This window comes from Salmo salar, unplaced genomic scaffold (genome assembly GCF_965601325.2).
Source record: "Salmo salar unplaced genomic scaffold, fSalSal1 ptg000691l, whole genome shotgun sequence".
Taxonomy (NCBI): domain Eukaryota; kingdom Metazoa; phylum Chordata; class Actinopteri; order Salmoniformes; family Salmonidae; genus Salmo; species Salmo salar.
Window position 1 is genome coordinate 770,512 of NW_027675466.1, and position 12,382 is coordinate 782,893.

Genomic DNA, 12,382 nt, shown 5'->3' on the forward strand with positions numbered 1-12,382 from the left:
CAGCTGGCATAATAATAACTCCACTACCATAGACGTCCCCTCCTCCAGCTGGTATAATAATAACTCCACTACCATAGACGTCCCCTCCTCCAGCTGGTATAATAATAACTCCACTACCATAGACGTCCCCTCCTCCAGCTGGTATAATAATAACTCCACTACCATAGACGTCCCCTCCTCCAGCTGGTATAATAATAACTCCACTACCATAGACGTCCCCTCCTCCAGCTGGTATAATAATAACTCCACTACCATAGACGTCCCCTCCTCCAGCCCCCACAGAGTAGGAGTGTATCTGGACTGGTCAGCCGGCACTCTGTCCTTCTATAGAGCCTCCTCTGACACACTGACCCACCTGATCACATTCACCTCCACATTCACTGAGCCCCTCTATCCAGGGTTTAGGGTTTATGATGTTGGCGACTCAGTGTCCCTGAAATAATAACTGGACACACACACACACACACACACACACACACACACACACACTGAACACACACTGAACACACACACACACACTGAACACACACTGAACACACACACACACACTGAACACACACTGAACACACACTGAACACACACACACACACTGAACACACACTGAACACACACACACACACTGAACACACACTGAACACACACACACACACTGAACACACACTGAACACACACACACACACACACACACACTGGACACACACACACACACACACACACACACTGAACACACACTGAACACACACACACACACACTGGACACACACACACACACACACACACTGAACACACACTGAACACACACACACACACTGAACACACACACACTGGACACACACACACACACTGAACACACACTGAACACACACTGAACACACACACACACACACTGAACACACACACACACACACTGGACACACACACACACACACACACACTGAACACACACTGAACACACACACACACTCAACACACACACACACTGAACACACACACACTGGGCACACACACACACACACTGGACACACACACACACACTGGACACACACACACACACACACTGAACACACACTGAACACACACTGAACACACACACACACACACACACACACACTGAACACACACACACACACACTGGACACACACACACACACACACACACTGAACACACACTGAACACACACACACACTCAACACACACACACACTGAACACACACACACTGGGCACACACACACACACACTGGACACACACACACACACTGGACACACACACACACACACACTGGACACACACACACACACACACTGGACTCACACACACACACACACTGGACTCACACACACACACTGGACTCACACACACACACACACTGGACTCACACACACACACACACTGGACACACACACACACACCTGACACACACACACACACACACTGGACACACACACACACACACACTGGACACACACACACACACACACTGGACACACACACACACACACACTGGACACACACACACACACACACTGGACACACACACACACACACACACACACACACACACACACTGGACAAACACACACACACACACACACACTGGACAAACACACACACTGGACACACACAAACACACACACACACACACACACACACACACACACACACACACACACACACACACACACACACACACACTGGACACACACAAACACACACACACACACACACACACACACTGGACAAACACACACACACACACACACACACACTAGACAAACAAACACACACACACACACACACACTGGATTCACACACACTGGACACACACACACACACTGGACACACACACTGGACACACACACACACACACACACACACACACACACACACACACACATACACACACAGGACACACTCTCACACACACACACACATGCGCATCTTCCTATAATTGTGAGGACCTTGACCCACGACCTCTTACAATAACACCGTTAGTCTTTCCACAAGACTCCCATGACGTTATAGTGTGACGTTATGAGTCGACGTTAAAGTAACATTCTCACAACGTACTGCACTTGTTTTATCCTGTTTTAGATGTATCCTCTGTTTAAACATTTAAACTCTTACAATAACACTGTTAAAATACCAATGTGATCATTTCTTGTCTTTTATGTTGGAAAAACAAATTGTACAATTATATGTGGACATACGCTCCATAGTTGTACAAGTATACATGGATATATTGTACTTTTCATAATAAAACATACTTGAAACAAGAAAAAGCATGTTAATTGTGAAAACAATTTCGTTATTGATTTTTACATTGCTTCTCCCTGTCTAATGTTGACGTTTGTCATGAATCTTGACCTGGAGGCAGAACTGTGCGATTTCCTCTAGATATGTCAGCTGCAAAGTCAGAATTGGCTGTGGAAAATAATGTTGTTTTATGGTCTTAATTTAAGGGAAGGATTAGCAGTGTGGTTAGGGTTGAGGTAAGGATTAAAATCTGATTGTATTACTTTGTGCCTGTGCCAGCTAGTGAATACTTTGCTGAACTGCCTAGAGGGCAAGATTCATACCAATAAATGCCAACCTGCCTCCAGGGCAAGATTCATGACAATAAATGCCAACCTGCCTCCAGAACAAGATTCATGACAATAAATACCAACCTGCCTCCAGGGCAAGATTCATGACAATAAATGCCAACCTGCCTCCCAGTCGTCCCCTCCTTATCTTTACAAGGCTGCAGAACCTGCAAGCTAGTGATGTGGGGGTTCTCTCATAACCCTCAGTCCCCAGGTGGGTAGATGGCAGGTTGAATAAAGAGAAGCTAGTGATGTGGGGGTTCTCTCATAACCCTCAGTCCCCAGGTGGGTAGATGGCAGGTTGAATAAAGAGAAGCTAGTGATGTGGGGGTTCTCTCATAACCCTCAGTCCCCAGGTGGGTAGATGGCAGGTTGAATAAAGAGAAGCTAGTGATGTGGGGGTTCTCTCATAACCCTCAGTCCCCAGGTGGGTAGATGGCAGGTTGAATAAAGAGAAGCTAGTGATGTGGGGGTTCTCTCATAACCCTCAGTCCCCAGGTGGGTAGATGGCAGGTTGAATAAAGAGAAGCTAGTGATGTGGGGGTTCTCTCATAACCCTCAGTCCCCAGGTGGGTAGATGGCAGGTTGAATAAAGAGAAGCTAGTGATGTGGGGGTTCTCTCATAACCCTCAGTCCCCAGGTGGGTAGATGGCAGGTTGAATGAAGAGAAGCTAGTGATGTGGGGGTTCTCTCATAACCCTCAGTCCCCAGGTGGGTAGATGGCAGGTTGAATAAAGAGAAGCTAGTGATGTGGGGGTTCTCTCATAACCCTCAGTCCCCAGGTGGGTAGATGGCAGGTTGAATAAAGAGAAGCTAGTGATGTGGGGGTTCTCCCATAACCCTCAGTCCCCAGGTGGGTAGATGGCAGGTTGTATAAAGAGAAGCTAGTGATGTGGGGGTTCTCTCATAACCCTCAGTCCCCAGGTGGGTAGATGGCAGGTTGAATAAAGAGAAAACAATAGGCTACATAAAACAATCCATAAATGTATAATTATTATGTAATTTACACAAAACATTAAGGACACCTTTCTTTCCATGACAAACTGACCAGGCGTAACTCAATATTAGGAAGGTATCCTTTATATTTTGTCCACTCAGTGGCTCTGACCCTTTACGTAACAGTCAATCCTCTTTTCCAGGAAACCTTCTTTAAATTTCCCCAAATGCTTCCACACTGCTGCTCTCTCACAGCTGCTCCAGGGCCTCTTGGGTTGAGGAGTCATTCTCTTCTAACCTGATCACTGCTGCTCCAGGACCTCTTGGGTTGAGGAGTCATTCTCTTCTAACCTGATCACAGCTGCTCCAGGGCCTCTTGGGTTGAGGAGTCATTCTCTTCTAACCTGATCACAGCTGCTCCAGGACCTCTTGGGTTGAGGAGTCATTCTCTTCTAACCTGATCACAGCTGCTCCAGGACCTCTTGGGTTGAGGAGTCATTCTCTTCTAACCTGATCACTAACAAAGAAAAGATTCAAACAAATAAACATGATGGTCCAACATAATGAGGGGGGGTATAGGGAAGGTAGGGGAGAGGAGGGGGTATAGGGAAGGTAGGGGAGAGGAGGGGGTATAGGGAAGGTAGGGGAGAGGAGGGGGGTATAGGGAAGGTAGGGGAGAGGAGGGGGGACTTCCTCCATGTCAGGTAAGCAGCCTCCAAGTCTACCCTCACCAACTGACCAGACTGAGTGAGTTCTGAACATCCCTCTGTCCTCTGATGCTGTGTCCAAGTCTTCTTGGGTCTTTCTGGTGTCTCTGTCTTGACTCTTTAGTGAGTTTTTTCAGTTCTTTCCCAGGCTGCCTGAAAAACACAAAAAGATGGCAACTACATAAGAGTTATAAACTATCAAAATAAAGAGAATCCCACACTCCATATATAAACTCCCAGTCATTTATTGGGTATTTACCAACGTTTCAGCATCACTGTGCCTTCTTCAGGGTGATGTCATCAATACTTGAACCAGGTTATGTAGAAAAACAGTGCAATTAGTGCAAACAATGACAATAGAGAGGGGTGTGTCATAATGATTAAGTTAATTACAATGAACTAATGAAACTGTTAAAAAAAACAATAGTTTATGGCATATTAAATATAAAAAAATAGTAGGGTATATTATATATATCCGGCTCTCCATGTAATCTGATTCATTATGATATAGGATCAGGTCCCCCCTCTCCATGTAATCTGATTCATTATGATCTAGGATCAGGTCCCCCCTCTCCATGTAATCTGATTCATTATGATCTAGGATCAGGTCCCACCTCTCCATGTAATCTGATTCATTATAATCTAAGGTCAGGTCGCCCCTCTCCATGTAATCTGATTCATTATGATCTAGGATCAGGTCCCCCCCTCTCCATGTAATCTGATTCATTATGATATAGGATCAGGTCCCCCCTCTCCATGTAATCTGATTCATTATGATCTAGGATCAGGTCCCCCCCTCTCCATGTAATCTGATTCATTATGATCTAGGATCAGTCCCATCTCTCCATGTAATCTGATTCATTATGATCTAGGATCAGGTCCCCCCTCTCCATGTAATCTGATTCATTATGATATAGGATCTTTTTATTTTTATTATTTGACCTTTATTTAACCAGGTAGGCCAGTTTAGAATAAGTTCTCATTTACAACTGCGACCTGGCCAAGAATAAAGAAAAGCAGTGTGACAGAAACAACAACACAGAGTTACATGGAATAAACAAGCGTACAGTCAACACAACAGAAAAAAGAAAGTCTATATACAGTGTGTGCAAATGGCGTGAGGAGGTATGGCAATAAATAGGCCGTAGTAGCAAAGTAATGACAATTTAGCTGATTAACACTGGAGTGATAGATGAGCAGATGATGATGTGTAAGTAGAGATACTGGTGTGCAAAAGAGCAGCAAAGTAAATAAAAACAATATGGGGATGAGGTAGGTAGATTGGGTGGGCTATTTACAGATGGACTATGTACAGCTGCAGCGATCGGTTAGCTGCTCAGATAGCTGATGTTTAAAGTTAGTGAGGGAGCAATAAGTCTCCGCCTTCAGCGATTTTTGCAATTCGTTCCAGTCACTGGCAGCAGAGAACTGGAAGGAAAGGCGGCCAAAGGAGGTGTTGGCTTTGGGGAATGAACAGTGAGATGTACCTGCTGGAGCGCGTGCTACGGGTGGGTGTTGTTATCGTGACCAGTGAGCTGAGCTAAGGCGGAGCTTTACCTAGCATAGACTTATAAATGACCTGGAGCCAGTGGGTCTGACGACGAATATGTAGCGATGGCCAGCCGACTAAAATGACCTGAGTTGCAATCATGAAAAAAAACTACCCGGCCTTCATGGTTTGACATTGAGAACATTGGGAGAGATGAGAGCTGACGTTTTAGTAAATGTGCAGATTACGTATCTCAGTCACAGACAAGAAGCTCAATTAAGACATTATCTTCACCACTGGGACTGGGGACAACAGGACCACAGGCCAAATAATACAGCTCAACACTTCCACACTACCACAGTGAGTAGAATCAGGCTTCAGAACAAAGAAAACTTGCAAAATTATTAATGATGAATTGTATTAGACGTTATTAGACATTTCTGTTGTTGAGGAGGATGGGAGACCCACAGAGACGTCAAAATGTGTTTCTAAAATCGTCAAAGAGTAATTATTTTAACCTAAAGCATTTAATAAAGACACTTATAGTACAATATTATGGGGAATAGGAATGAGAGGGCTACTTACACCATTTTGGGAAGGGATCACAGCAGTGATTGAATGAGGGTATGAGGCATGAGTTGAGGTGTTCAGAGACTTGACCAGTGCAGGACAGGATTTGACTGGGAAGACAATAACACAAAAACACTACACAGTGAGACAAAAGAGCTAAGAATGAGTTACTCCAAGCAAGGAGTCAAATAGATGTGTAATAATGTGATTGTGATTGTGATTGACTCTACATAAAGTAATGAGAGAAAAATTGACAGGGGTTCCCTCACTGTGCTTAGAGAGGAAACATTCAATGTGCCAGTGGATGAGGGGGCCACATGAGACGTGGCTTCCAGTTCATGTGAGGAGGTAGTTGACAATGGTAGTGGAGTGGTCATCGCTTGTTAAACCATGGAACAGGAGGGGACTCAGCTGGAAATACAGACAGCAGATACGTTCCCTTGAAGCTGAGCCATCGTAGGTTTGAACAACAAGTTTGTCCATGAAGATAAACACGGAATTCACATCTCGCCCACTTGACAAATCAAAGTAGCCCAAGAAACTTTTTCTGAATAAAGCCCTAATCATCCACATACAGAACCTGACAATAACTGAGAACGGCAAGCAGACTGGTGGCAACCATAGGTCCCAGAGTGGGGGGGGGGATTTTTTTGCACTGGGGCCCAGAGTTTGTCCTTATCTGTTGACCTAACCAGGAAAACTCTGGACCCTATAAGGTATGACAGTGATGAATCAGTTGTAAAAGGTTTTGTAAGGGCTCTGATGGAACCAGTTTTAACTAAATCAGGGCACATGGTTTTAATAACTCTTAGTGCTCGCGGACCGCTAGAAAAACATCTACGACAACATCCGGTGAAATTGCAGAGCTCCAAATTCAAAATAGAAATATATTAAACATTCATGAAAATACAAGTGTCATACATCATTTAAAAGCTTAGAATCTTGGCAATCGAACTGCGTTGTCAGATATCAAAAAGGCTTTACGGTGAAAGCATAGGTTTCGATTATCTGAGGACAGCACCCCACAACAACAGATTTTCCAAACAAGCACAGGCGTCACAGAATCCCAAATAGCGATAAAATAAATCACTTACCTTTGAAGATCTTCCTCTGTTTGCAATTCCAAGGGTCCCAGCTACAGAATGAATGGTCGTTTTGTTCGATAAAGTCCTTCTTTATATGCCAAAATAGTCTGTTTAGCAGGCGCCATGACTTCAGAAATCCACTCCTTCAACATGCAGACAAAGAAGTTCTAAAAGCTACCAGTAAATTTCGTCCAAACAAGTCAAATAACGTGTCTATATCATCCTCAGGTTGTCTAAAATGTAAATAAACTATAATATTTCATACGGAAAGTACTGTGTTCAATAGGAATGACAAATTCGCAAGTGCGCACCCTCTCCATCGCGCGCAAAAACACTGAAGTGACCCAAGCAGTCAGCTCACTGAAAGTGTAAATATTTATTTATTTTTCAAAATAGAAGCCTCAAAACCTTGAATAAATACTGCTGACATCTAGTGGAAGCTATTATGAATTGCAATCTGGGTGACAGACATAGGAGTTTTCAATAGCTTTACAAATATGAGCCTGTTATTTTATTTATTTATTTTTTGGTCGGATTTTCTTTGGGTTTTCGCCTGCCATATCTGTTCTGTTATACTCACAGACATTATTTTAACAATTTTGGAAACGTCAGAGTGTTTTCTTTCCAAATCTACCAATTATATGCATAGCTTCTGGGCCTGAGTAACAGGCATTTTACTTTGGGCTCGCCAGACTCTCTGAACTTCCGAAAACTGCCCCCTAGCCCTAAGACGTTTTAACGGTCCTCACACTGTTAATGCTCTCATTTCATAGATGCGTACTGCTCACCTGTTCATCTCGTAATGAATAATGTGGAAATTGAGCAAGTTGAGGTGACTAAACTGCTTGGAGTAACCCTGGATTGTAAACTGCCATGGTCAAAACATATTGATACGACAGTAGCTAAGATGTGGAGAAGTCTTTCCATAATAAAGCCCTGCTCTACATTTTTAACAACACTATCAACAAGGCAGGTCCTACAGGCCTTAGTTTCTACCTTCTGTCATGGGACTTCTGTTCCCAATGTTCATAAACCGAACTTCAATTAAACTACTCAGTCTGCCCCCCAGAGGGTGTAAGATTCTGGTTGAATGAAGCAGACAGAGAGCCAGCCTACAATTGGTCAGAATGTTTATTTACGAGAGCTCTGAATATCATACAATGTACACAGCCTTTTATACCTGACATTTGGTCATACCATATGTCATACCCCTTACAAATGCCCCTCCTCTTCTTTAACACTGTCAATGCTTATTTACAAGTCTTCTCCATCTCATACATTGCTTATCATATCCTGCCCCATGTTACATAATCTACTGCAAGCCTAAAGGTTTCTCCCCTCCCTGGGTGGGGAGACCTTTTTCCTGTTATCAGTTTCACAGTGGTCACAAGTTGTCTGCTGTCTGGTTACTTACATTGCTAAATCATTAACCTCTTGGGGCTATGTGGGACGCTAGCGTGCCACCCGTGGTGCACCCTATCAACAGCAGGTGCATTTCAAGAGCGGCAAATTTGAAACCAAATAAATGTCAAAATTCAAATTTTTCAAACATACACTCTTTGAAAGATAAACATCTCCTTAATCTAACCACGTTGTCCGATTTCAAAAAGGCTTTACAGCGAAAGCAAAACATTAGATAATGTCAGCAGAGTACCAAGCCAGAAATAATCAGACACCCATTTTTCAAGCTAGCATATAATGTCACATAAACCCAGAAGACAGCTAAATGCAGCACTAACCTTTTACAAACTTCATCAGATGACACACCTAGGACATCATGTTACACACAGCATGCATTCTTTTGTTCAATAAAGGTCATATTTATATATAAAAACAGTATTTTACATCGGCGTCTGAGTTGACTAACTATTTTCCCCTCAAATGCGTCCCGGGAAACAGTGCATAATTCCATTTATTACTATTCGAAAACAATTTTTTTAATTTATATTGTCAATCTAACATTTATAGATGAATATCTCTTGAGAACACCTGTCATACCAGATTTTAAATTAACTTTACTGGGTAATCACACTTTGCGATAAAAGGAGATGCGATACTCAGAAAATGAGCCTGGAATACTAGCGCCGCGCCATCTTGGAACAATCGCATGTCACATCTCATCTTGTATAATATTGTCAATAATCGCCTACCTTTAGTTGTCTTCATCAGAAAGCACTCAGAATCCCAGGTCCACAACAGATGTATTTTCGGTCGAAAAAGTCCATAATTCATGTTCCATTAGCCTGCTGTTGGTAGCGTGTCCTAGGGCTATCTCCAAATCTTCCGACGTGCGCGGGACAGAAGTTTAGGAAAATGTACTTTTCCCCTCCTCTAGGTTCGTTCAAACATGTCAAACGTTGTAAAACATTAATCTTCAGGGCCTGTAACACCAAGAGAGCCAATAAGATTTGACGGGGACGATTGCAGAGTGTTTTGAAACACTTCCAAAGGTGGGGGTAGACAGGGCCGCCGACGTCATAATGGTGATGGCTCATCCCCTGTGACCAATTTCCAACGCGTATCATTCACTGAGTTTCGACTGTATAAGGCTCAAACCACTGTGAAAAGACTGGGGACATCTAGTGGAAGCAATAGGAAGTGCTCAGTGAACCATTGCTCACGGTTTGATTAATAGGCAAAGTGATGAAGTCGAGTCCACAATTCAGAATTACACTTCCTGTTTCAATCGGTCTCGGGGTTTTGACTGCCATATGAGTTCTGTTATACTCACAGACACCATTCAAACAGTTTTAGAAACTTTAGGGTGTTTTCTATCCATATATAATAAGTATATGCATGTCCTAGCTTCTGAGTTTGATTAGTAGGCCGTTGAAAATGGGAACGAATTTTTTTCAAAATGCGCTGTGGCGCTCCCTAACCTAGGGTAGCCCCAAGAGGTCAACTTTTCTGACACACACACATTAGTACATTCATCTTATAATCACTCGGTTATACCTTTTTTAGGGTGAAATCATTTAGTCAAACCTTTAATCATATTATTTCCATTACAATCAACCCTATTGGCTAAATATTTCACATACACTATAACACATCTATTTTTATTGGATTCAGAAATGTCACACAAAATCAAACTAGATCAAAGAAAACGAATACATGTATTTTCATTACATACTTATCAATGACTGTTCTAAGCCTATGTCCAGTCATAACTCTTCGGATTAGGATTTTTGCTATGACCTTCATTTAGAGAAACAGTCTTCCTAAACATTAAAGATGGTCTCGTCTAACATGGGCTCCTCGTAATTGAATGAATCCTCCACCAGGCTCGGCGGTAGGTATTTGTCATCCCACTGGTCTGAACTTGGAATCGGTCCGTATCTCACCATCTGCTCCGTCATCGATCTCTCCAGAGCCCTGGAAATGAGACCTCTCACACAAGGGACCAAACAACAACCACATAATATCAACACAGTCATACAGGTGAAAGCAGCCCACAACAGTGATTACAACCTTTTTCCATTTTCCGAACGTACTATCAAACCATCCCGTGAGTGCCGTGTCCACCCTGGAATTTTCTGCTAACTCCTGAGCTAAATTGTTTAGACCGGCCAGGGCCTTGGTCACTGATCCATCTGGAGCTGTGTTCTCAGGGATGAAAGTACAGCATTCAGATCCGAACATCACACACACACCACCCTTTTCAGCCAGAAGCATATCCAAAGCTATTTTATTCTGCCATACCATCAAAGTGGTCGCAGCTGTCTGTTCTGCTAACCCTTGAATTGCCTCTCTGGTATAGTTGATGAAACGCTGTTGGTTATAATAAATGTAATTTATCCAATCCACATTTTTATTGAGAGTCAACCACCAAAAAAGACTTGATTCCAATCCAGCCCATATCTGATTCCTTGCTTTAAACTCATCAGGCACCCCCCTTGGAACCCCAATGCTATCAATGTAAATTCTATCGTCAAAGGACCCTGACGGAGCACTCCTCCCCTCTCTTTCACCTGGCACTAGGTCTTTGTGTTGTATAAGGGTGAAGGGCATGCCTAACTGTACCAATGCACAAATACCAGTACAATTTGCAGGCAGGTTTGGCCACAGCTTCATACCTCCACACAACCACCAGACATCCGCTCTCTGCCTTTTTATCTTACTAAAGTCCTCGGAACTCAACCACCCAGTCAGGTCCCTCATTGTCTCGTCAGTTGTAACATTCTCTGTCCTATTGCATGTTCTTACTTCCCCTACGTTCCATCCGTGTGTGTTGTGTCGAGCCACACAATAATAGTCTCCTCCTGCAACTGTGAAAGGGGAAGTCTGGATCTAATGGGCACATAGGATACAGATAATGCAGATCAGTGCAACTGTCTGGCTTCCTTGCCTTCATGAACAGCTTTACCATACAGGCCATTCCCTTTGGTAAATTAATTCCATCGAGTAGAAAGGGGATGGTTGTCAACTGAAGTTTGGCTGTTGTGCAGGCATAACCTTCTTCTTTAGCTACTGATCTAGCTGTATACTGAATCCATTCCAGCCATAGGTTGGAATCCCCAAACCAAGTCTCCACCTCAATCACTTCCTTAAGATCTTTCGTCTGAACTATCCTCACCGGTCCTTGGCTCTGGATGACTACACGGTAATGTCCGTTTTATCAGGGGTACTACTGGTATTCTGGCTGGCGGTAGAACTATCTCCTGTCCTAACCTCTACTACTTGGAATGGTACCGCAGTGTCGACAATGGTCTGGTCAAGGCCAACATACCATAACCCTAAATCCTCTTTCTTTATGCTTTTAATGGTCATTCCTATCTTCAAGCAATACTTCCCTTGCTCTGGATTGCAGTCAAAAACCCTGGCCTTCACTATACTCTATCTGTTTCTATATTGGGTGTGTGGATTGACATAGCCTTCTCTCTCTGTGTTATCTATGACCTGATTCCATGAGTTACACCGGGATCTACACAGATATCTTCCCCATGAAGTCCAAGTCCTAGACTGCCATGAGGTTAGGGACCCCATTTGGTCTGCATAGAACTCTATTGA

The 12,382-nt window shown here is 43.3% G+C and overlaps 1 long non-coding RNA gene across 1 annotated transcript; it reads right to left on the minus strand.

The window, feature by feature from the left end:
• Positions 1 to 3,868: 3,868 nt before the first annotated feature.
• Positions 3,869 to 8,323, minus strand: LOC145877136 (uncharacterized). The gene is made up of 3 exons (XR_014391580.1): positions 6,557 to 8,323; positions 6,303 to 6,397; positions 3,869 to 3,920 (listed from the first exon to the last, which is right to left on the minus strand). It is a non-coding gene; the product is annotated as an uncharacterized LOC145877136 (long non-coding RNA).
• Positions 8,324 to 12,382: the final 4,059 nt, after the last annotated feature.